Here is a 25,495-nt window from a genome sequence, read left to right on the forward strand (position 1 = left end):
TTTATTCTATTTGGTTTAAAAGGCACCAAAATCATTAAATACACATTGATTTAGAAGGAAGAAGAAAAAGAACTCAAATGAAAAATTATTTTTATTGTCAAAACCTGAGTTCTCTTTCAGTGATTCACTGACTAACACCCAAGGCAGGCAAGAGGCAGGTATCTTTTATGTTCTAGGCGTACTGATGACATGAATCATAGTGGGAACAAAATACAACGTTTTTAAAGGTTCTGGCTGGTTTAGAAAACAAGAAATCAGTTTTCAATATCAAGTTTTAAAAATGTTCATTTGCAAGTCTTTCTATTTCTTCTTGCCCCCTTGGTTTTGAATTAAATCTATTTGTTGAAATGACAGGTTTTCAGAATACTCGTTACCATTACACTTTCTACTTATATACTTCCAATACATTGGTGTCTCATTTTATCCTTGATTAGTTTCCAGAAGACTAGGTAACTTTTCTTCACATATACACTGAAAATAAGGTAAGACTCATTCCAAGTTGTGCTATTTTGATCAAACGAATATTCTGGTCAAGTAGTAATGGACAAGAAAAATAATTAATAACATACCATAAGTTGCCCTGATAAGGCAAAGTAAGAAGTGACTGTGGGCTAGGTTAAGCAAGCACATGCTGATAGTACTGTAAATAGAGAAAGAAAAACCATTGACATTTTTAGGATGTTAATTTTTAATTTTTTAATTTTACTCTTTTTTAAAATTCAGTATTATCAAAGAACTGATATCATGTTTCTAAGTACAGGAAAATATTAACCTGTACTTTATATTATTCCTGCTAAGGACCTCAATATAATTTGAAGGGCCTGTGTGTTATAAATATTAAAGCCTAGATGCTACTTCTCTAGAATAGTTTTTGATCTATTGCATAAAATATTAATATATTATTTATGTAGAAGTGAAACTTGGACATTAGAAAAATGTTTTTTAAAATATGAATGTATTAATAAAATAAAGGTAAACTATAATCCCTTAACCAAGTGATAACCAAAGTTAGTGTTTTATAGTATATCCTTCCATTTATTTTTCTGATTTTATATCTATATCTATCTGTATCTATATCTATAACTATATGTATATCTATCTATATCTACATACATATATATGTAACAAAAAAATATAATAATATAATAAATGTTTAATATAATATATATTATATATAATATATATTATATAATTATTTTTAACAAAATGAGATAATACTGTAAATTATTCTATAGTTTAATTTTTATTTATTTTTTAAATTTAATTTTATTTTAATTCCAGTGTAGTTAACACGCAGTGTTATATTAGTTTCAGGTGTAAAATATAGTGATTCAGTTGTTCCACATGTTATTCGATGCTTATCAAGATAAGTGTATATCCTTAATCCCCTTGCCCTATTTCATCCATTCCCTACCCACCTTTCCTCTGGTAACCCTGTTTGTTCTCCTTATTAACAGTGTGTTTTTTGATTTGTCTCTGTCTTTCTTTTTTTCTTTTCTTTGTTTTGCTTCTAAAATTCCACATATGAGTGGTACTATGTCATGTTTGTCTTTCTCTGACGGACTTACTTTACTTAGCGTTATATTCTTTTGATACATCCATATTGTTGCAAATGGCAAGATTTCATTCTTTTTATGGCTGAATAATATTTCGTTGTATATATGGCACATTTTTATCCACTCATCTATCAACGGACACTTGGGTTGTTTCCATAGTTGGCTATTGTAATAATGCTGAAATAAACATAGGGTGCATGTATCCCTTTGTGTGTGCATTTTTGGATTTTTTGGGGTAAATATTCAGTAGTGTGATTCCTGGATCATAGAATAGTTCTATTTTTAACTTTATGAGGAAGCTCCATACTGTTTTTTCCACAGTAGCTGCACCAGTCTGCATTCCTACCAACAATGCAAGAAGTTTCCCTTTTCTCCACATCCTTACCAACACCTATTGTTTTTTCTGCTTATTATTTTAGCCATTCTGAAAAGTGTGAGGTGATATCTCATTGTAGTTTTGATTTATATTTTCCTGATGATCAGTGATGTTGAACAACTTTCATGTGCTGTTGGCCATCTGTGTGCCTTTGGAGAAATGTTTGTTCGTGTCTTCTGCCCACTTTTAAATTGGATTACTTGTTTTTCTGGTGTTGAGTTGTATAAGTTATTTATATATTTTGAATACCAATCTTTTATTGAATATTTCATTTGCAAATGCCTTCTATCATTCCATAGGTTGCCTTTAAGTTTTGTTGATTGTTTCCTCTGCTGTGCAGAAGCTTTTTATTTTGATGTCTCTATAGTTTATTTTAGTGTCCCTTGCCTCAGCAGACATCTAGAAAAAAAGTTGCTGCAGCCAATGTCAGAGAAGTTACTGCCTGTGCTGTCTTCTAGGATTTTTATGGTTTCAGGTCTCACATTTAGGTCTTTCATACATTTTGAGTTTATTTTTGTGTTTTGTGTAAGAAAGTGGTCCAGTTTCTTCCTTTTGCATGTAGCTGTCCAGTTTTCCAAAAATCATTTATTGAAGAGACTGTCTTTTTCCATTGCATATTCTTACTTCCTTTGTTGAAGATTAATTGACCATATATCTGTGGATTTATTTCTGGGCTTTCTATTCTGCTCTATTGATCTATGTGTCTATTTTTTTGTGCCAGTGCCATACTATGTTGATCACTAAAGCTTTATAATATAACTTGAAGTCTGGAATTGGATGCCTCTCCAGTTTTGTTTTATATATTCAAGATTGCTTTGGCTATTTGGGGTCTTTTGTGGTTCCATATAAATTTTAGGATTGTTTGTGAAACAATCCTGTGAAAAATGCTATTGGTATTTTGATAGGGATTGCATTGAATGTGTAGATTGCTTTGTGTAGTATAGCCATTTTAACAGTATTTGTTCTTCTAATCCATGAGCATGGAATGTCTTTCCATTTCTTTCTGTCATCTTTAATTTCTTTCATGAAGGTTTTATAGTTTTTAGAATATATGTCTTTCACCCCTTTGGTTAAGTTTATTCCTAGATACTTTATTATTTTTGGTATAATTGAAAATGGGATTGTTTTCTTAATTTCTTTTTCTGATGCTTCATTATTAGTGTATTGAAATGCAATGGGTTTCTGTGTATTGATTTTGTATCCTGCAACTTTACTGAATTCATTTATCAGTTGTAGTAGTTTTTTGGTGGAGTCTTTAGGGTTTTCTATATATCGTATCATATCATCTGCAAGTAATGAAAATTTTACTTCTTTCTTATCAATTTGGATGCCTTTTATTTTGTTGTTATTGTTGTTGTCTGATTGCTATGGCTAGGACTTCCAGTACTATGTTGAATAAAAGTGGTGAGACTGGACATCTTTTTCTTGTTCCTGATCTTAGGAGAAAAGTTCTCAGTTTTTCACCATTGAGTATATTAGCTGTGTTTTTTCATGTATGGCTTTATTATGTTGAAGTATGTACCTTCTAAACCTACTTTTTTGAGAATTTTTATCATGGGATGTTATACTTTGTCAAATGCTTTTTCTCCATCTTTTGAAGTGATGATATGATTTTTATCCTTTTTCTTACTGATGTGATGTATCATATTGATTGATTTGTAAATATTAACCCACATTTGCATCCCAGTAATAGGTGCCACCTGATCATGGTATTGGTTTTATTTTTTTTATGTTTTCTTGAATTCAGTTTGCTACCATTTTGTTGAGAATTTTTGGATGTATGTTCATCAGAGATGTTGGTCTGTAGTTCTCTTTTTTGTGGTATCTTTATCTGATTTTGGTAGCAGGACAATATTGGCCTCATAGAATTAATGTGAAAGTTTTCCTTCCTCTTCTATTTTTTGGAATAGTTTGAGAAGAATACGTATTAACTCTTTTAAATGTTTGGTAGAATTTGCCTTGTGAGGCTGTCTGGTCCTGGACTTTTGTTTGTTAGGACTTTTTTGATTACTGATTCAATTTCATTGCTGGTAATCAGTCTGTTCAAATTTTCTATTTCTTCCTGCTTCATTTTGTTAGGTTATATGTTTCTAGGAATTTATCCATTTCTTCGAGATTGCCCAATTTGTTGGCATATAATTTTTCATAATATTCTCTCACAGTCATTTGTATTTTTGTGTTATCAGTTGTTATTTCTCCTCTTTCATTTGTGATTTTGTTTATTTTAGTTCTTTCTCTCTCTGTCTCTTTGATGAGTCTGGTAGAGGTTTATTAATTTTGTTGGCCTTTTCCAAAAGCCAGCTCCTGGGCTCATTCATCTGTTCTATTGTTTTTGTTTGTTTGTTTGTTTTGTTTTGTTTTGTTTTAAGTTTTTATATCACTTATTTCTGGTCTAATATTTACACCTGGTTTTTGAGTTTGGTTCTTCTTTTTCTAGCTTCTTTAGATATAAGGTTAGATTGTTTATTTGAGGTTTTTCTTGCTTTTTGAGTAGGCCTATATTACTATAAATTTCTCCCTTAAAACAACTTTGACTGTATTGCAAAGATTCAGAACCATTGTAGTTTCATTTTCATTTCTCTCCATGTGCTTTTTGATTTCTTCTTTGATTTCTTGGTTGACCCGCTCATTGTTTACTAGCATGTTATGTAACCTCATGTGCTGTTTTTAAATTTTTTTATGGTTGATTTCTAGTTTCATAGTGTTGTGGTAAAAAAAGATGCATGATATGACTTCAGCATTTTTTAATTTGTTGAGACGTGTTTCATGGTCTATGTGACTTATTCTGGAGAATGTTCCATCTGCACTTGAAAAGAATGTTTATTCTGATGTTTTAGGGTAGAATTTTCTGAATACACTGTTAAATCTATCTAGTCCAGTGTGTTATTCAAAGCCACTGTTTCCTTGTTGATTTTTTTGGTTTGGATGATCTGTCCATTGATGTAAGCAGGGTGTTAAAGTCCCCTACAATTATTTTTTTTTTAATTTTTTTTTTTAACGTTTATTTGTTTTATTTTTGGGACAGAGAGAGACAGAGCATGAACGGGGGAGGGGCAGAGAGAGAGGGAGACACAGAATCGGAAACAGGCTCCAGGCTCTGAGCCATCAGCCCAGAGCCCGACGCGGGGCTCGAACTCCCTGACCGCTAGATCGTGACCTGGCTGAAGTCGGACGCTTAACCGACTGCGCCACCCAGGTGCCCCTAGTCCCCTACAATTATTATATTACAGTTGATTAGTTCCTTTATGTTAGCATTAACTGTTTTATGTATTGGGGTGATTCCATGTTGAATGCATAAATATTTACAATTGTTATATATTATTAAAGTGTCCCCTTTATTATTACATAATGCCCTTCTTTTTCTCTTGTTACAGTCTTTGTTTTAAAGTCTATTTTATCCCATCCCATTGATTTGCTGCTCTGGTTTTTCAGTTATATCAGCAGTTATACATATGGGAAAGAACAATTTTAGGCCATTATAAATGGAGATGGAGTAACCATTTCATCTATTCCGCATAGTCCAGACATTGTTTCCATGTCTGAATAAACCATGTAAGCAGAATCCAATCAAGGTACTTATGGTGAATTTCTATGTATATTTATTTTATAAAAATATTGATTAGGGACACTTGGGTGGCTCAGTCCACTGAGTGTCTGACTCTTGATTTTGGTTCAGGTCTTGATCCCCAGGTTGTGGGATTGAGCCCTGTGTCAGGCCCCATGCTGAGTGGTGAGCATGCTTAAGATTCTTTCTCTTTCCCTCTGCTGCTCTCCCCCACTTGTGCTCTCTCTCTCCCTCCCTCCTTCTCTCTCTCTTTCTCTCTCCATATATATATATATATATATTTTTTTTTTTTTTTTTTTTCTCTCCCTTCTCCTTATGGGATCCCTATAACCTTTGATAGAGTTGCTGAGTTTCCTAAGTCTATTCTCATTTTATGTATTTTTTTTCTGTTGCCTGTTCGGCTTGATTACTTTCCATCACTCTGACCTCCAGGTCACTAATTTGCTCCTCTGTTGCCTCTAGCCTGCTACTTATTCTCTTTAGTGTAATTTTAATTTTGTTTATTGTGTTAATCTCTGATTTGTTTTTTTTTTTTTTTTTTACTCTCTTTGTAAAGGGCCTCACTGATGTCCTCTACTCTTTTCTCAAGTCCAGTGAATATCTTTGTGAGTATTACTTTAAATTCTCTATCAGGCATATTATTTATATGTGTTTCACTTTGGTATCTTGCTGTGGTTTTGTCCTGTTCTTTCGTTTGGGACATATTCCTCCATCTCCTCATTTTTTTCTAACTCTCTGTGTCTGTTTCTGTGTGTTAAGAGGGTCTGCTATGTCTCTCTGGTCTGGAAAGTAATGGCCTTATGAAGAAAAGGTCATATAGTGCCCTGCAATGCAGTTTCCCCAGTTACCCAGAACCTGGCACTTCAGGAGATGTCTCCTATATGTGTTACATGTGCCCTGATATTTTGTCCTGGCCAATCTTCCTTCATTCATCTGCAGAGTCTCTCTTTGCCTTTATGGACAGGGTTTGGTCCCCAGCTGAGATGGGGCACCCAGTTTTAACAAGTTGTGGCTTGAGCCTTCACAGGGCCCCTGTTCTCACTGCTACCACCAAAATGCACAGGTTGGGAGATACACTGTTGACACTAGTCTTCTGAGGGAGGGAACCTGCAGCATGAGTAGGTAGGCTAAGGTAGGCATGACTGAGAAGGGTGGACCCACTGAAGAGCTGGGAAGCAGGGCTTGATGTAAGCAAGTTAGGTAGTGAACATGGGCACTGTGTGACTTCTATAGGTGACCATGTGTTTACCCTGAGGAGCAGGGGAGGGAGACGTCACCTGCCAGCTCCTTTGGTACTGGAGGAATCTCCCTCTGAGGTGAGTAAATAATTATCCCTCCAATATACACCAGGAGTTTTTCAAACTGCTGCTTCTGCCCTGTGGGCTGTTTCTTGTGCTGCCTCTTTAAGGTAGGGGACTCCACTTCCTATCACACTCCAAGCTCTCCTGGAACTGAGCCCACTGATTTTTAAAATTCCAGACTTTCAGTCATTTGGTTTTAAGAACTCACAAAATCCAGCCCCTCTCACTTTCAAACCCAAATATTATGGGGGTTCATGTTCCTCGTTTAGGGTTCCTGGTGTGATAATCTGCTTCTCATCCTTCTCCTTGCCCGCAACTCCCTTCCAACCACAGACAGCCACGGTCTGTTTCATTCCCCACATCTCCACCCTTCCTACCCTCTTCAGTGTGGCCTCTTCTCTACCTTTTGTTGTGGACTTTGTTCTGACAGTCTCTGGTCATTTTCTGGGTAATTTCTGCTGATATGAGTGTTATCTAATTGTGTCAATAGGATGAGGTAAACTTAGGGTCCTCCTACTCTTCCATCCTCCCAGCCTCTCTTCTGTAGCATAATTGTTTAATGAATAACAATAACCATTTAAATGTCAATGTATATATTTTTTATCATTTTTAATGGGTACAAAATATTTATCATAATTTAACAAAATATCAAATAATGGACAATTAAGTTTTCTGGGGAGCAAGGACTGTTAGAAAAATGAGATACTTATGCATGCATCTTTATGTAACTCCTCTGTTATTTCCTTAGGATAAGCTACGGGGAATGGGATTGCTGGATCAAAGAGGAATCTTTTTTTCAATATAATTTATTGTCAGGTTAGCTAACATACGGTGTATACATTGTGCTCTTCATTTTGGGGGTAGATTTCCATGATTCATTGCTTACAGACAACACCCAGTGCTCATCCCAACAAGTGCCCTCCTCAATGCCCATCACCCATTTTCCCCTTGCCCCTGCCTCCCCCAATCAACCCTCAGTTTGTTTTCTGTATTTAAGAGCCTCTTATGGTTTGCCTCCCTCCCTCTCTGTTTGTAACTATTTTTTCCCCTCTCCTTCCCCCATGGTCTGTTAAGTTTCTGAAGTTCCACATATTTATCCAAAGGATACAGGAGTGCTGACTCATAGAGGCACATGTACCACAATGTTTATAGCAGTGCTTTCAACAATAGCCAAATTATGGAAAGAGCCTAAATGTCCATCAACTGATGAATGGATAAAGAAGATGTGGTTTGTATATACAAAGAGGAATCATTTTTAAAGTTATTGGCACATATTGAGAAATTGTTCCCCAGAGAGTTTGCATTTACTCATGCTTCCAACAAAAGTGTGCAAAGGTACCTGTTTCTTTATATGCTATAATTATGAAGTCATCATTCAGCTTTTTATTCCTTGCTAAACGGGTGAGCAGAAAAATAATAGGACATTGCTTTGGAGTGAAGTTTCTATTCTAAAATTATATTTATTCATTCACTATTTGATTATTGGTCTTAATAATTAAATTATGCAGCTCGTGCTTGATTTCAAGGGCATATATAGACCTACACATATCTTAAATATAGAAAAATTACTTTCTTCTAGTCTCTCAAATTCTTTCAAATTCAAAATATCCAACAGACTCTTGGGGGAGAAAATATACATTCATTTAAGGACCCTTGTTTTGTCCACTGGGAGAAAAAGAAAGATTAGATAGTAAAATAGTAACTTTATATCTTGTTTATATTTTATTATTTATTGAGAGCTCTGTGTTCCAGGTGCTGAATTAAACTTTTTACATGAATCGTCTGTTTTCCTTACCCATTCTTATGTAGTAGTAGTAAAGTATTCCCACTGTTAAAAATGTCATGGCTCTAAGTGATAATAACATAATTTGAGTCCATGTTTGTGCAGGACCAGAATTACTAATAACTGCAATATACTAGTTTTTGTAAAGTGGTCTTATGTTAATGATGATATGAATCAATTCTGTCTTGATGAATGAAGATAATTAATGAATTAATGAATAAGATAATTAATGTCATCACATCATACATCTGGTAGCGATGTTTTATTCCTTCATCAGAAAGTTAAAGAATGAGAAGGGAGGGGATTGTCTGCTATTTTTTACTTTGTTCAGCTCCCTTTCTTGATGCCAGATTTCTGTTTAAGCCAGTCACTTAGGGCACAGTGGTTTGTGTGAGAGCTAATACTCTTCTTTTCCCATGGGCACTTGTCCATCCCTCTTCTGTTTCTCTTCATCTCTTCTTGGGGCAACATGTAATCTGCCAGGCCTAACTCATTACTCACTCTGGGACCTGTATATTTGCCAGAAGTCAGAACACTGGCCTTGGTGGTTATGTGGTCCTTGCTCTCTGCCCTCTGGAGTCTAGGGTGAGAGATCCTGTCACATTGGAAAGCATTAATCCTGCTGTCTCTCAAGCCACCAGCCCTGCTATATCAGACCACAAGCTGAGTTTTCTTCTCTTTCTATAGAAAGCAGTAGCACATTAGCCAGGATATGGCCTGGGTTTCTGTTTTTTATAGACTTGCAGAGGCCATGGGGAGGCATAACTGTCCACAAGTATCTCCAGATATTTCTTATAATTTAATCTTTGTTTTCCTTTATGTGACTAAGGTTTTCACTGTGCAGATCTGGATCTCTAACAATGCTTGCATAAAAGTTTACATTCACCCTGATATTTTTCCATCTTTTAGCCTAACAGAATGGGAACTCGATACAGCCAGAATTATATTGCTTTACACAGCAAGAGGGACTTTGTTCATTTGTTCCTTTCACAAATATTCAGTGAGGGCTAAATGTATGCCAGACACAAGGAATAGAGGAGTGAACCAGACAGACTAGATCCTCCCTTAATTGAATGGCATTAGGGTAAGAAGGCAGCAATGAAAAATAATCAAATAAATGAGATTTTTTGAATGAGGTTTTTGATGCATGCTACGAAATAAATAAATGTAGTATGTTGTAATAGAAAGTGATGGTTTAGGGTGGTGGAAAAGGCTATTTCCAATTGAATGTCAGTGAAGAGGTAACATTTGAGCTAATACTGGGTGACTAGAAGGCACCAGCTATTCAGAGATCTAGAAACAGACAACTCCAGCATGAGAGAACAAGGACAAAGACCCCAGGGAGGAAAATATTTTGGCCCATTCTAGAAAGGCAATGTTGCAAGAGCATAGGGAATGAAGGGTAAAGGTGGGAGAATTCACAGGTAAGGGAAAGTCAGATCAACTGGGATCTAATGGGCCATGGAATTTAGATTTTGTTCTAAATGGAATAGAAGACTACTGAAGAATTTGATGTGGGAGTTGGAAAAATCTGTTTTATGTTTTTAAAGCATTACTCTGGCTTTTATGTAGATTATAAAGGAGCATAAGTAGAAGGGAAACAACCAGCTGGGAGGCTTTTGCAGGAATTAAAGCTGGAGTTAACAGTGACTTAGACCAGGATAAAAATAGTGAAAATAAAGAGAAGTAAACAGATGTGGAGATGTGGAATATGTTTTTTAGGTGGAGTTAAAAGCATTGTTGATGGATTGTATGGTAGTAGTGATGGTGTTGAGGTAAAGGAAATACAAGAATGAATTCTAGATTTTTCTCCTACATAACTCTACATTTTTCACCTGAGAAATTGGATAGAAAGTGATGACATTTACTGAGTCAAGGAAGATTCAGGAAAAACAGTTGTCATGGAGTGGAAGTTAAGACCTCTGTTAGGTAAAATTATAATTGATATGCCCTTTAAGATACGCAAGTGAAAATGTCAGTCAGTTAGTTGGATTCTGTGGGATTTAGTTGAGATTAAAGAATCCTCTTTTAATTAATTGAATCTGATGAACAAAATTATGTAGTTTTGTATGAGGAAAAATATTCTCAATCTAGCATCTCTATTTCTGTCAATGATGCCATTTTTCTTTTTTCTTCTTTTTAAGTTTATTCATTTTGAGAGAGAGAGGGAGAGAAAAAGAGCGTGCACACAAGTGGGGGAGGGGACAGAGAGGGAGAGACAGAATCTCAAGCAGGCTCTGCACTGTCAGTGTAGAGCTCGATATGGGGCTCAAACCCATGAACCACGAGATCATGACCTGAGCTGAAGTTGGACACTTAACTGATTGAGCCGCCCAGGCTCCCTGATGCTATTTTTCTCATTACCCAATGCCTTAGTCTGTTTGGGCTGCTATAACAAAATGCTGTAGATTGAGTAGCTTATAAACAACAGAAATTTTTTCTCATAGTTCTGGAGGCTGTGAAATCCAAGACCAACAAGATTATGTACTTAAATACTTCATTAAAGCACAAAACAAAACAAATGAAACCTAGGTGGGGATTGAATTAAAGAAAGAGCATGGGCTTTGGAGAGAGAAAGTTCTTGGGGATTTTGTGAGTTTTCACTAAGAAAATGTGTATAAAAATTCTTTACACCCTATAAAGTACCACCTGAAATCATTCTTAGCATCAGAAATTTATAAAATGAAGCACTATTAAAATGAAGCACCATATTGCAAATTTTCTTGGCTTGGCTGTTACTATACCTTTGTCTCTGGCCACATAGGACATTTTCTTGTATTCTGAAATCCTTTCATTTCTAACCAGAATGCTTGGAATTAAAGAACTGAAATTTGTCACTGTTGAATTAAAGTTTTATACTATTCCTTTGGGTTTCTTTTAAGTTTATTTATTTTGTTCACCCTGTTTGAATTGGAAGAAAAAGACACACAAATTGAATTAGTGGCAAGCACGTTCAGTTGCCTCTGAAGTATGCATGCTCAGGCTCCTTTCTGAATCAATCTACCAAACACTCTCAACCAGCTTTTGAAGAAGCCTGATTAAAAGCACTGCCAGACAGCACCCTTAGAATCATGACAACTCGCACGTCTTCTCAGCTTCTTTGAAGCTTCTTTGAAGAAACCGGAGAAAGAAAAAATCACGTTTCATACTTTGTTGTTTATTCACAACAAAAGAAACACTTAAGAATTTAGATAACATACATACATGCTGCCTTGAATTTAGGCTGTCAATTTATGCAGAGTGAAAGCAAAACATACAGCCTCTGTGTGAAGAATGTACTCTGGTACTCAGGCAATGGGCAACCAGACAGAGCTTGACAGTGTGGGCCAGATGAGCCAGTATCCTGCAGGAGGCCCTAACAACATCTACTGCTCCAAGTGCATTTCACTTTCACTCTGCCGCTGTTGGACTAAACAATCTCGTAAAAGTTAATGGCCTTCTCCAGGGCTGGCAGTGAAATTGCTGGTATTGCAGAGAGTTATTTTTTAAAAGTCATTACAGTACACACCAGTAGAGTCTATTTCAGGTTTCCAGTCCTTTTCCTAAGGGACAAAGTTAGCTTTCAACAAAATGAAATCGCCAGTAGAAAGACACCATGATTTTCAACTTACAGATTTTTCTGAGAGTGTGTTGAATAAAACACTTCACATATTTTTTGGTGAGATGTTTCTTTCTATAGTCTCCTGCCTGCCCTACCTCCCATTCTGGAGTCATGAGTCAACTTGGCTATCATCAGACGGAAGAGGAGAGCTCAGTTCTTCACTATTGGTTTAACTGGGTCTGTATGTGAAGACTGTCTTCTAATCGTTATCACAAATGTTCTATTTTAACTATGGAGTGAAGAGGGCCTAAAAAGAGACCAAGTAGATTTAGCAAGTTTTCTGCGATTATTCTGAATTGCAGAGGAAATTAGACCCAAATAGACCAAAAAATTTATTTTTATGGAGGTTTTCTGTTTACTAACTTAAGGAATACCAGACATATTATATCATCATTTTGCAACCACAAGCAAATTAACAGTTCTAGCTAGGTAATGGTCACCAAGGACTACTAACATCATAAAAAGAGGGGGGTGGCGAGAAACCTTTACATTATAAAACCTATGAGGTGTCTTGCCAAAAATATTAAATTTGAATCTGTTCAGTCCTCTATATGTAAGTAATACCATACAGAAAATATAGTGAGTGGAGGAACATGTTAAATGACAGCATGGGGATGTAATCAGCAAAAATGAAACTGCAAAAATTACACAGGAAAAACAACCTGCTCTCTTCAACAAATTGGAAAAACAAAAACAGAAACAAAAAAACAACCAGTGAGGAATTTATAGATTTAAAGGAACTTACATTGTGACATATAGACCTCATTTGCATTCTGAGTTCAACAAACAAATTTAAGAAATGATTACAAAATGGAGGAAAGTTGAAATCTGACTAGAGTATGTTATAACCTTATGGAACTGTTTGTTTTTACTTGAGTGGTATTCTACATGAGAGCCCTTGCTCTCAAACTTTTGGGTCTCAGGATTTCTTGTAACTTAAAGAATCATTGAGGACCCTAAAGTTATTTTGTTTAAGTGGGCTATATCTATTGATATGTATGTATTGTAAACTAAAATACAAAAATTAAAATATTAACTCATTTAAAATAAAAATAATCTAGTTACACATTATTTTTATAAAAATAGCTATATTTTCCAAAACAAGTAAAAAAATAAAGGAGAAATGTGGCACTATTTTACATTTTGCAAATCTTTAAAATAACTTTCTTTATAGAAAGCAGATGAATTCTAATATCTGCTTTTGCATTCATTCCTTTGTGATATCACATGTCGTGTAGCCTCTGGAAAACTTCACTGTCTACTCATGAGGATAGGAAAGAAAAAGGCAACCACAATCTTAATGTTATTTGAAAATGAACTCCTTGAAGGAGTGATGGGGACAACCGTGGGTCAACCGGCCCATACGGTTAGAACTACTATATTAGAGATACATTCTGATGTACTAAAAATGAAAAAAACCCACATATTTTTAGTATTAACTTCATTATAATCTGGGATGGAGATTATATTTGATACACTACTTTTTATAATTTGGTAATTGTTCAAACTGGATAGGCAATGCATCAGATTCATTAAACTAAGCCTGGTAAGTTTAAGCTTACCATAACAAAAAGGAAAAAAAAAATCAAGTGAATAACAGTAAAAGTGTTTTGTAAGTGGGGCAATTCTTTGACTATAATACAACTATGATTAATTACAATATTGAAATTTTGGACAAGAGAAGTAGTAAAAAAAAGATAAGTAGGAATGGGGTCTGCTAGCATTGTCTTTACAAAAACATGAATGAATATACTGTGGGTGAGATGATAATATTTGAACATTAAGATTTTTTGGAAAGATACATAGTTTTCACCTTTTAATTGACACTGATAAGTTTTTGTCATCAGCGTGTCAAGTTACAAAGTTAATATAAGTTTTTAAAGTTGGATGAAAAAGAGTTAAGAAATTGTAGGTTTTAATTTCCTAAGTTATGTGTTTCTTATAGTAGAAATAAAAAAGTAACTATTGGTGAGAAAATTTTCCCACAGAGAAAACATCAATTCTGAATGGTTTTACACATGAGTAATAATAAGCTTTCACTGAGAAGATCATCTAATCTTATATAAAATCTTTAAAAGTGTCAAGGACTACTGGAAAATGTCCCTAATTCATTCTATAAGGCATTATAAATTTGATATCAAAACCAGACAAGGGTAGAAGAAATAAGAAGTATTGGCCTGGGATGTAGATGCAAAATTTCTCAACAGAACAATAGAAAACTAAACATAAAATAGTGTATAAAACACAAAATATATATGATGAAGTTAAGGTTTACCTATGGAACTCAAGGAAGATTTAATATCACAAAACTCTTTAAACATCATTTACCGTACCAATGAAGTAAAAGAGAAAACCTGTAAGACTACCTTAAGACTACCTCAGTAGATGTAGAAAGCAAATCATGATAAAATCGTTAGTAAATTAAGATCGGGAAGGACATCAGCAAGATGGAGAAATAGGATGTCTCAGCACCATACCTCCCATAGAAACACTCATTTTTAACAACTATTCCCAAATAAAAACACCTTTATGAAAGGCCAGGAGAACACCTGCAAAGTTCCAGTACCTTGGTGGACCAAAAAATGTGAGACTAGATGCATTGAAGAAGGTAAGAGCAGTTTCACTTCACCCATGTCACCCCTGTCTCGAGGAAACACTACTCTGGGGAAAGAAAAATGACTTCAGGTCTTGATTTTTCCCATGGGGTTAAATGAGAGCAAAATGTGACCCCAGCTTTCCTAATCTTTTAGAATGTTGCCCAGGAGATCCATTTCTGCCTTGCCCCACCCAGAACACTGAAGGGATTGAAATGGCTGAGAAATCTCAGGACCATTAGAAGCAGAGAGAAAGGTGGGGCTCACAGAACCCAGGGGATCTTAACAACAGGCCTCCTGCTGAAGGTCTCCACCAAGAGCCCCACCCACAACTCTGTAGGACGCTTCATCTGACAACTCCTGACTATGAGTGGATGCACACTCCCAGCAACTTTCACTCCCCTGCAGACTGAACACAAAGAAGCCTCCTTGGATGGCACATGAGAGCCACCACAGACTTTCTAGAAGCTCCCACATGCAACACACAAACATTAGCTGGCTCAACTCTGTCGGATGGGGAAATGGCACATGACCTTGACACTTAAGGGCACTGTTGTGGAGAAAATAAACAAGAGACTCTCAGTACCCAGCCTGGCTTTGCAGAATTAAGGCAAAATACACAATTCTAACTCTTCCCTCCAAAGAATGAATAAGAGGAGTGGAGCAGTTGCACCATTAGGAAAGTTCTGAGAGACTATCAGAATCTCTAACCAGGCTGACTGGTTAAGGTCTTTTTTGAGGCCAGGCAGTAAGATTGGAGAAGGTAATCGCTTCTTCAAATGTGAAGACTATAATACATAACTTTAAGGATATGAAGAAGTATTGAAAACTATCAAGATTGAACCGCCAATAAATAGAAAAGTTGAACAGACCAATAATAAGTAAGAAGACTGAATCAGTAATCAAAACCTTCCAACAAGGAAAAAAGCCCAAGATCCGATGGCTTCACAGGTGAATTTTACAAAAATTTAAATAATTAATGCCAATCCTTCTCAAACTCTTCCAAAAAACTGTAGAGGTGAGGACATTTCCAAACTCATTTTATGAGGCCAGCATTAATGTTATACTGAAGCTCAACTATGACACTAAAAGAAATTAAAACTGCAGGTGATTGTACCTGATGAACACTGTTGCAAAAATTCTTCATAAAATACTAGCAAACTAAATCCAGCAGCACATTAAAAGGATCATACAGCATGGTCAAATGGGATTTATCCTTGGACTTAAGGATTATTCAACACATGCAAACCAATCACTGTGATATGCTATGTTAACAGAATGGAATATAAAAATCATGTGAACATCTCAGTAGATACAGAAAAAGCATTTGACAAAATTCCTAATATTATACTCAACAGTGAAAAGCTAAAAGCTTTTCTTCTAATATCAGGAACAAAACAAGGATGCTCACTTTGACCACTTCTATTCAATATTGTAGTGTAAGTCCTAGCCAGAACAATTAGACAAGAAAAAGAAATAAAAGATGTCCAAATTGGAAAGGAAGAAATGAAATAGTCTCTTTTTGCAAATGACATGATCCTATGTGTAGAAAACCCTGAAGACTGCACCAAAACAAACAAACAAACAAACAAACAACTTTTAGAATTAATAAATTCAAGGAGTTTGCAGGATACAAAAATCAGCATACAAATATCAGTTGTACACCTATACAAAAAAAAAAACTATCTGAAAAAGAAATTAACAAAAACAATCCCGTTTACAGTAGCACTATACAAGATAAAATACTTAGGAATAAATTAAACCAAGGAGGTGAAAGATTTGTACACTGAAAATTATAAAACACTGGTGAGACTGAAGAAAATGGAAGTCAAAGATAGCTCATGTTCACAGATTAGAAGAATTAATATTAAAAGTCTGTAACCCTCAAAAGAATGTACAAACTCAATGCAATCTCTATCAAAATTCCAATAGCAGTTTTTACACACACACACACACACACACACACACACACACACACACACCCTAAAATTCATATGGAACCACTGAAGACTCCAAATTGCCAAAGCAATCTTGAACAAGAAGTAAAAGGCTGGAAGCATCATATTTTCTGATTCCAAATTATGTTACAAAGTTATAAAATCAAAACAGTATGATACTGGAATAAAACTATGTATCTAAAAACAGACCTGTAGGAGAGAGGGAAGATGGCGGCGTAGGAGGACGCTGGGCTCACCGCGCGTCCTGCTGATCACTTAGATTCCACCTACACCTGCCTAAATAACCCAGAAAACCGCCAGAGGATTAGCAGAACGGAGTCGCCGGAGCCAAGCGCAGACGAGAGGCCCACGGAAGAGGGTAGGAAGGGCGGCGAGGCGGTGCGCGCTCCACGGACTGGCGGGAGGGAGCCGGGGCGGAGGGGCGGCTCGCCGGCCAAGCAGAGCCCCCGAGTCTGGCTTGCAAAAAGTGGAGGGGCCTGACAGACTGTGTTCCGACAGCAAGCGCGACTTAGCGTCTGGGAGGTCATAAGTTAATGGTGGGGAACAAAGGCGCTCGCCACCGCCATCTCCCCCGCCCATCCCCCAGCCAAAATCCCAAAGAGAACCAGTTCCTGCCAGGGAACTTGATCGCTCCTCGCAAACACCCAACTCTGCGCTTCTGCGGAGCCAAACCTCCGGCAGCGGATCTGACTCCCTCCTGCTGCCACAGGGCCCCTCCTGAAGTGGATCACCTAAGGAGAAGCAAGCTAAGCCTGCCCCTCCTGCCCCTGTGCACCTTGCCTACCCACCCCAGCTAAGACGCCAGATCCCCAGCATCACAAGCCTGGCAGTGTGCAAGTAGCCCAGACAGGCCACCCCACCCCACAGTGAATCCCGCCCCTAGGAGAGGGGAAGAGAAGGCACACACCAGTCTGACTGTGGCCCCAGCGGTGGGCTGGGGGCAGACATCAGGTCTGACTGTGGCTCCGCCCACCAACTCCAGTTATACACCACAGCACAGGGGAAGTGCCCTGCAGGTCCTCACCACGCCAGGGACTATCCAAAATGACCAAGCAGAAGAATTCCCCTCAGAAGAATCTCCAGGAAATAACAACAGCTAATGAGCTGATCAAAAAGGATTTAAATAATATAACAGAAAGTGAATTTAGAATAATAGTCATAAAATGAATCGCTGGGCTTGAAAACCGTATAGCTGACAGCAGAGAATCTCTTGCTACAGAGATCAAGGGACTAAGGAACAGTCACGAGGAGCTGAAAAACGCTTTAAACGAAATGCATAACAAAATGGAAACCACCACGGCTCGGATTGAAGAGGCAGAGGAGAGAATAGGTGAACTAGAAGATAAAGTTATGGAAAAAGAGGAAGCTGAGAAAAAGAGAGATAAAAAAAATCCAGGAGTATGAGGGGAAAATTAGAGAACTAAGTGATACACTAAAAAGAAATAATATACGCATCATTGGTATCCCAGAGGAGGAAGAGAGAGGGAAAGGTGCTGAAGGGGTACTTGAAGAAATAATAGCTGAGAACTTCCCTGAACTGGGGAAGGAAAAAGGCATTGAAATCCAAGAGGCACAGAGAACTCCCTTCAGACGTAACTTGAATCGATCTTCTGCACGACATATCATAGTGAAACTGGCAAAATACAAGGATAAAGAGAAAATTCTGAAAGCAGCAAGGGGTAAACGTGCCCTCACATATAAAGGGAGACCTATAAGACTCGTGACTGATCTCTCTTTTGAAACTTGGCAGGCCAGAAAGAATTGGCACGAGATTTTCAGTGTGCTAGACAGAAAAAATATGCAGCCGAGAATCCTTTATCCAGCAAGTCTGTCATTTAGAATAGAAGGAGAGATAAAGGTCTTCCCAAACAAACAAAAACTGAAGGAATTTGTCACCACTCAACCAGCCCTCCAAGAGATCCTAAGGGGGACCCTGTGAGACAAAGTACCAGAGACATCACTACAAGCATAAAACATACAGACATCACAATGACTCTAAACCCATATCTTTCTATAATAACACTGAATGTAAATGGATTAAATGCGCCAACCAAAAGACATAGGGTATCAGAATGGATAAAAAAACAAGACCCATCTATTTGCTGTCTACAAGAGACTCATTTTAGACCTGAGGACACCTTTAGATTGAGAGTGAGGGGATGGAGAACTATTTATCATGCTACTGGAAGCCAAAAGAAAGCTGGAGTAGCCATACTTATATGAGACAAACTAGACTTTAAATTAAAGGCTGTAACAAGAGATGAAGAAGGACATTATATAATAGTGACAGGGTCTATCCATCAGGAAGAGCTAACAATTATAAATGTCTATGCGCCGAATACCGGAGCGCCCAGATATATAAAACAATTACTCATAAACATAAGCAACCTTATGGATAAGAATGTGGTAATTGCAGGGGACTTTAACACCCCACTTACAGAAATGGATAGATCATCTAGACACACGGTCAATAAAGAAACAAGGGCCCTGAATGAGACATTGGATCAGATGGACTTGACAGATATATTTAGAACTCTGCATCCCAAGGCAACAGAATATACTTTCTTCTCGAGTGCACATGGAACATTCTCCAAGATAGATCATATACTGGGTCACAAAACAGCCCTTCATAAGTTTACAAGAATTGAAATCATACCATGCATACTTTCAGACCACAATGCTATGAAGCTTGAAATCAACCACAGAAAAAAGTCTGGAAAACCTCCAAAAGCATGGAGGTTAAAGAACACCCTACTAACGAATGAGTGGGTCAACCAGGCAATTCGCGAAGAAATTAAAAAATATATGGAAACAAACGAAAATGAAAATACAACAATCCAAACGCTTTGGGACGCAGCGAAGGCAGTCCTGAGAGGAAAATACATTGCAATCCAGGCCTATCTCAAGAAACAAGAAAAATCCCAAATACAAAATCTAACAGCACACCTAAAGGAACTAGAAGCAGAACAGCAAAGGCAGCCTAAACCCAGCAGAAGAAGAGAAATAATAAAGATCAGAGCAGAAATAAACAATATAGAATCTATAAAAACTGTAGAGCAGATCAACGAAACCAAGAGTTGGTTTTTTGAAAAAATAAACAAAATTGACAAACCTCTAGCCAGGCTTCTCAAAAAGAAAAGGGAGATGACCCAAATAGATAAAATCATGAATGAAAATGGAATTATTACAACCAATCCCTCAGAGATACAAACAATTATCAGGGAATACTATGAAAAATTATATGCCAACAAATTGGACAACCTGGAAGAAATGGACAAATTCCTGAACACCCACACTCTTCCAAAACTCAATCAGGAGGAAATAGAAAGCTTGAACAGACCCATAACCAGCGAAGAAATTGAATCAGTTATCAAAAATCTCCCAACAAATAAGAGTCCAGGACCAGCTGGCTTCCCAGGGGAGTTCTACCAGACGTTTAAAGCAGAGATAATACCTATCCTTCTCAAGCTATTCCAAGAAATAGAAAGGGAAGGAAAACTTCCAGACTCATTCTATGAAGCCAGTATTACTTTGATTCCTAAACCAGACAGAGACCCAGTAAAAAAAGAGAACTACAGGCCAATATCCCTGATGAATATGGATGCAAAAATTCTCAATAAGATACTAGCAAATCGAATTCAATGGCATATAAAGAGAATTATTCACCATGATCAAGTGGGATTCATTCCTGGGATGCAGGGCTGGTTCAACATTCGCAAATCAATCAATGTGATACATCACATTAACAAAAAAAAAGAGAAAAACCATATGATCCTGTCAATCGATGCAGAAAAGGCCTTTGACAAAATCCAGCACCCTTTCTTAATAAAAACCCTTGAGAAAGTCGGGATAGAAGGAACATACTTAAACATCATAAAAGCCATTTATGAAAAGCCCACAGCTAACATCATCCTCAACGGGGAAAAACTGAGAGCTTTTTCCCTGAGATCAGGAACACGACAGGGATGCCCACTCTCACCGCTGTTGTTTAACATAGGGCTGGAAGTTCTAGCATCAGCAATCAGACAACAAAAGGAAATCAAAGGCGTCAAAATTGGCAAAGATGAATTCAAGCTTTCGCTTTTTGCAGATGACATGATATTATACATGGAAAATCCGATAGACTCCACCAAAAGTCTGCTAGAACTGATACATGAATTCAGCAAAGTTGCAGGATACAAAATCAATGTACAGAAATCAGTTGCATTCTTATACACTAATAATGAAGCAACAGAAAGACAAATAAAGAAACTGATCCCATTCACAATTGCACCAAGAAGCATAAAATACCTGGGAATAAATCTAACCAAAGATGTAAAGGATCTGTATGCTGAAAACTATAGAAAGCTTATGAAGGTAATTGAAGAAGATTTAAAGAAATGGAAAGACATTCCCTGCTCATGGATTGGAAGAATAAATATTGTCAAAATGTCAATACTACCCAAAGCTATCTACACATTCAATGCAATCCCAATCAAAATTGCACCAGCATTCTTCTCGAAACTAGAACAAGCAATCCTAAAATTCATATGGAACCACAAAAGGCCCCGAATAGCCAAAGTAATTTTGAAGAAGAAGACCAAAGCAGGAGGCATCACAATCCCAGACTTTAGCCTCTACTACAAAGCTGTCATCATCAAGACAGCATGGTATTGGCACAAAAACAGACACATAGACCAATGGAATAGAATAGAAACCCCAGAACTAGACCCACAAATGTATGGCCAACTCATCTTTGACAAAGCAGGAAAGAACATCCAATGGAAAAAAGACAGTCCCTTTAACAAATGGTGCTGGGAGAACTGGACAGCAACATGCAGAAGGTTGAAACTAGACCACTTTCTCACACCATTCACAAAAATAAACTCAAAATGGATAAAGGACCTGAATGTGAGACAGGAAACCATCAAAACCTTAGAGGAGAAAGCAGGAAAAGACCTCTCTGACCTCAGCCGTAGCAATCTCTTACTCGACACATCCCCAAAGGCAAGGGAATTAAAAGCAAAAGTGAATTACTGGGACCTTATGAAGATCAAAAGCTTCTGCACAGCAAAGGAAACAACCAACAAAACGAAAAGGCAACCAACGGAATGGGAAAAGATATTTGCAAATGACATATCGGACAAAGGGCTAGTATCCAAAATCTATAAAGAGCTCACCAAACTCCACACCCAAAAAGCAAATAACCCAGTGAAGAAATGGGCAGAAAACATGAATAGACACTTCTCTAAAGAAGACATCCGGATGGCCAACAGGCACATGAAAAGATGTTCAGCGTCGCTCCTTATCAGGGAAATACAAATCAAAACCACACTCAGGTATCACCTCACGCCAGTCAGAGTGGCCAAAATGAACAAAGCAGGAGACTATAGATGCTGGAGAGGATGTGGAGAAACGGGAACCCTCTTGCACTGTTGGTGGGAATGCAAATTGGTGCAGCCGCTCTGGAAAGCAGTGTGGAGGTTCCTCAGAAAATTAAAAATAGACCTACCCTATGACCCAGCAATAGCACTGCTAGGAATTTATCCAAGGGACACAGGAGTACTGATGCATAGGGGCACTTGTACCCCAATGTTCATAGCAGCACTCTCAACAATAGCCAAATTATGGAAAGAGCCTAAATGTCCATCAACTGATGAATGGATAAAGAAATTGTGGTTTATATACACAATGGAATACTACGTGGCAATGAGAAAAAATGAAATATGGCCTTTTGTAGCAACGTGGATGGAACTGGAGAGTGTGATGCTAAGTGAAATAAGCCATACAGAGAAAGACAGATACCATATGGTTTCACTCTTATGTGGATCCTGAGAAACTTAACAGGAACCCATGGGGGAGGGGAAGGAAAAAAAAAAAAAAGAGGTTAGAGTGGGAGAGAGCCAAAGCATAAGAGACTGTTGAGAACTGAGAACAAACTAAGGGTTGATGGGGGTGAGAGGGAGGAGTGGGTGGGTGATGGGTATTGCGGAGGGCACCTTTTGGGATGAGCACTGGGCGTTGTATGGAAACCAATTTGACAATAAATTTCATATAAAAATAAATAAATAAATAAATAAAAAATAAAAACAGACCTGTAGAACAATGAAACAGAAGAGAAAGCCCTGAAATAAACCTCGCATCGTCATCTATTCTTCAACAAGGGCACCACAAATACAAGATTAAGGGAGGGTAGTCTCTTCACTAAATGGTGTTGGGAGAACTGAATATCCACAAGCAAAAGAATAAAATTGGGTCCATGTCTCACACCATATATAAATATCAACCAAAATGGATTAAAGACTTCAATGTAAGACCTAAAACCATAAAACTCCTAAAACAAAGCAGAGAAAAAGCTCACTGAAATAGGTCTTGGCAATGTTTTTCAAACATAACCCTAGGAACAGGCAACAAAAGCAAAAATGGACAAGTGGGATTTCACCTAACTAAAAACTTCTGGACAGCAAAGGAAACATTTGACAGAGTAAAAAGACAACCTATAGAATGAGAGAAACTATTTGAAAACCATACATCTTATGAGAAGTTAATATCCAAAATATATAAGCAATTCTTATAACTTAATAGCAAAACAAAACAATACCAGCAGCAAAATTATCCATCTAGTTCCATTTAAGTGTTTGAAACATTTATGGTCCATTGAGAGTCATGATTCTTGTGAAAATTTGCATACAAATGCAAATGCCTAACAGGGTGAAAAACCATGATCAAATGGCATAATCAGCTTAATTTGCATGATTCAAATAAGAAATTAAAAACATAAAAGGCATATTTTTCTTATTTCTGATTCCTCTTCTCAAATACTCCTTGGTCTATTAATATTATTAATAAATAATATAGGCAGAAACCAGAATTGCCAAGTAATTAAAGCCATGAGTTCACCAGGAAAACTGCCCAGGACTGAATTATGTTTCTATTATTACTAAATGTGTGACTTGGGACAAGATATTTAGCATCTCTGTGTCTCAGAATCTTCATCTGTGAAATGGGAGTAATAGTATCACCCTCACATAATTTTAATAAGTTGTGGTATGGTTTGCATATTGATGAGGAATGTGGTTCTAAAGCCTGAAAAATTTCTACTGCCTCTTCTGTACAGAAGGAACCCAAGAAGTTCTATCCTTAGGTTATGTCTAGAATAGTTTGAAGCTTCTGCATAGTTTTAAGTGATTCCTTGATTGTGGCATTCAGAAAAAGTGTCAAGCATTGGCAAAAAAGCAGTTCAATGACTCTCAACTATAATACATTTTCATTTTCCTAAATGCATGATAAGCACCAAGGGAAGAATGTACTGTATATAAAACCAATTTCCCTGAGCTTTTGGTTATTTATAAACACTTTAACATAAACTCACATGCTGATACTTATTTCCTTAGGTATATTTTATATTAATTGTTTTGTTTGAATTGTATTTGGATTAAGTTTTCAAATTTTAGTGTTCTGGAAAGTATTTAAATATTGCTGACAGCTAAAAATTTCAGTTCTCTGTTCAATCCTTTGACCAGTTACCATGGTTTACTGATTAACAGCAATGCATGATTGATTCTTTCTTCCACCACAGGTAAAGTGTCATAACAAGTTTCATCAGATATATGGTACTTCTGGGGTGCCTGGGTGACTCTTGATTTCAGCTTAGATCACTGTTCCAGGATCAAGCCCCATTTCAAGCTCCACATTGAGTGTGGAGCCTGCTTTAGACTCTCTCTCTCTTTCCCTCTCTCTCTTCCATGCTCACATGGTCTCTCTCTCTGTTCTCTCTCTGTTTCTCTCTCTAAAATAAAAGTTAAAAAATATGGTACTAATAGGTATCAGGGGCTCACTAGTTCTCTTTGAAGACTGCAGGGATTTGGATTGAAGTTAAACTGAATTCAGATGTTGAAGTTAGACCAAGAAATTTGCTTCTGAACTTTGTTAATTCTTTAGTTCTAGGAAGTTGATATGTCAATGATTACTAAAAGATTTCTTATTGACTCTAAAAAATGCATAGTGCAAAATCAGAAAAGTCACATTTAGCACATTAAATGTTGATGAAAGAAACTGCATTTTTTACTTTTGTGAGTCATCAATACTGTAATATTTCAGTATCTTATAGTTCTTGTCATAGGGACAAAGGAATTTAGCAAGCCTTTTGGCTGACTGGATGATGATATGATTTGTATGCAGAATATTTTTAGGTAAAGTCCTTTTGGGAATAACACCTACTGAGAAAGGAAAAACAATATTACATTAATACAGCAGATTACAAAGGGTTAACAGAAATTCTTGTCCTGAAAAGTTATATTGTGCAGGCTCATAGATCAAACTCAGAAGATGGTGAGAGGGCTTTGGCTCTGCTGGCCATTTATCCACAGGAGGATCAGTTTAATAAGAAGTTCAATTGTAGGGTTGGCTTTACTAGAAACATACCAACTCATTCTATTATTCTAAATATTATGGCATTCCTTCCTCACTTGTAAAATTGGAAGAGATTTTCTTGGGAAGAAATAAGTAATTGTCTTGGATCTTTAGAAACAATTGTGAATTACACTGAAGGCAGATGCAGTAATGTCAAACTGTTGGACACTTGAGATGAGCCATTTCTTGGGTAGATTCCATTTTCTCAAAATGTCTGCTTAATCATAAATCCAAGAACTCTCTTGGCTCTCTAAGTTTCTTTGCCACCAGGGTGATTCTGGTAGGTGTATAGAGGTTTAGACTTACCCAAAAATGAATTCAGTAGTAATGGGTATAGTGGATGCTATAATGTGCAGTCCAGTTACTACCC

General features: G+C 37.0%; 1 long non-coding RNA gene and 1 other non-coding gene across 2 annotated transcripts in view; both read left to right on the forward strand.

Annotated features, from left to right (window-relative positions):
- The window catches only part of LOC147577494 (uncharacterized), a 234,347-nt gene that overhangs the window by 177,126 nt on the left and 31,726 nt on the right, over window positions 1-25,495 (forward strand). The window lies entirely within an intron of this gene.
- On the forward strand, window positions 5,333-5,462 carry LOC112850599 (small nucleolar RNA SNORA20). The gene has a single exon (XR_003222704.1). It is a non-coding gene; the product is annotated as a small nucleolar RNA SNORA20 (small nucleolar RNA).

Source organism: Puma concolor, chromosome C2 (genome assembly GCF_028749965.1).
Source record: "Puma concolor isolate L17-30 chromosome C2, mPumCon1.1.hap2, whole genome shotgun sequence".
Taxonomy (NCBI): domain Eukaryota; kingdom Metazoa; phylum Chordata; class Mammalia; order Carnivora; family Felidae; genus Puma; species Puma concolor.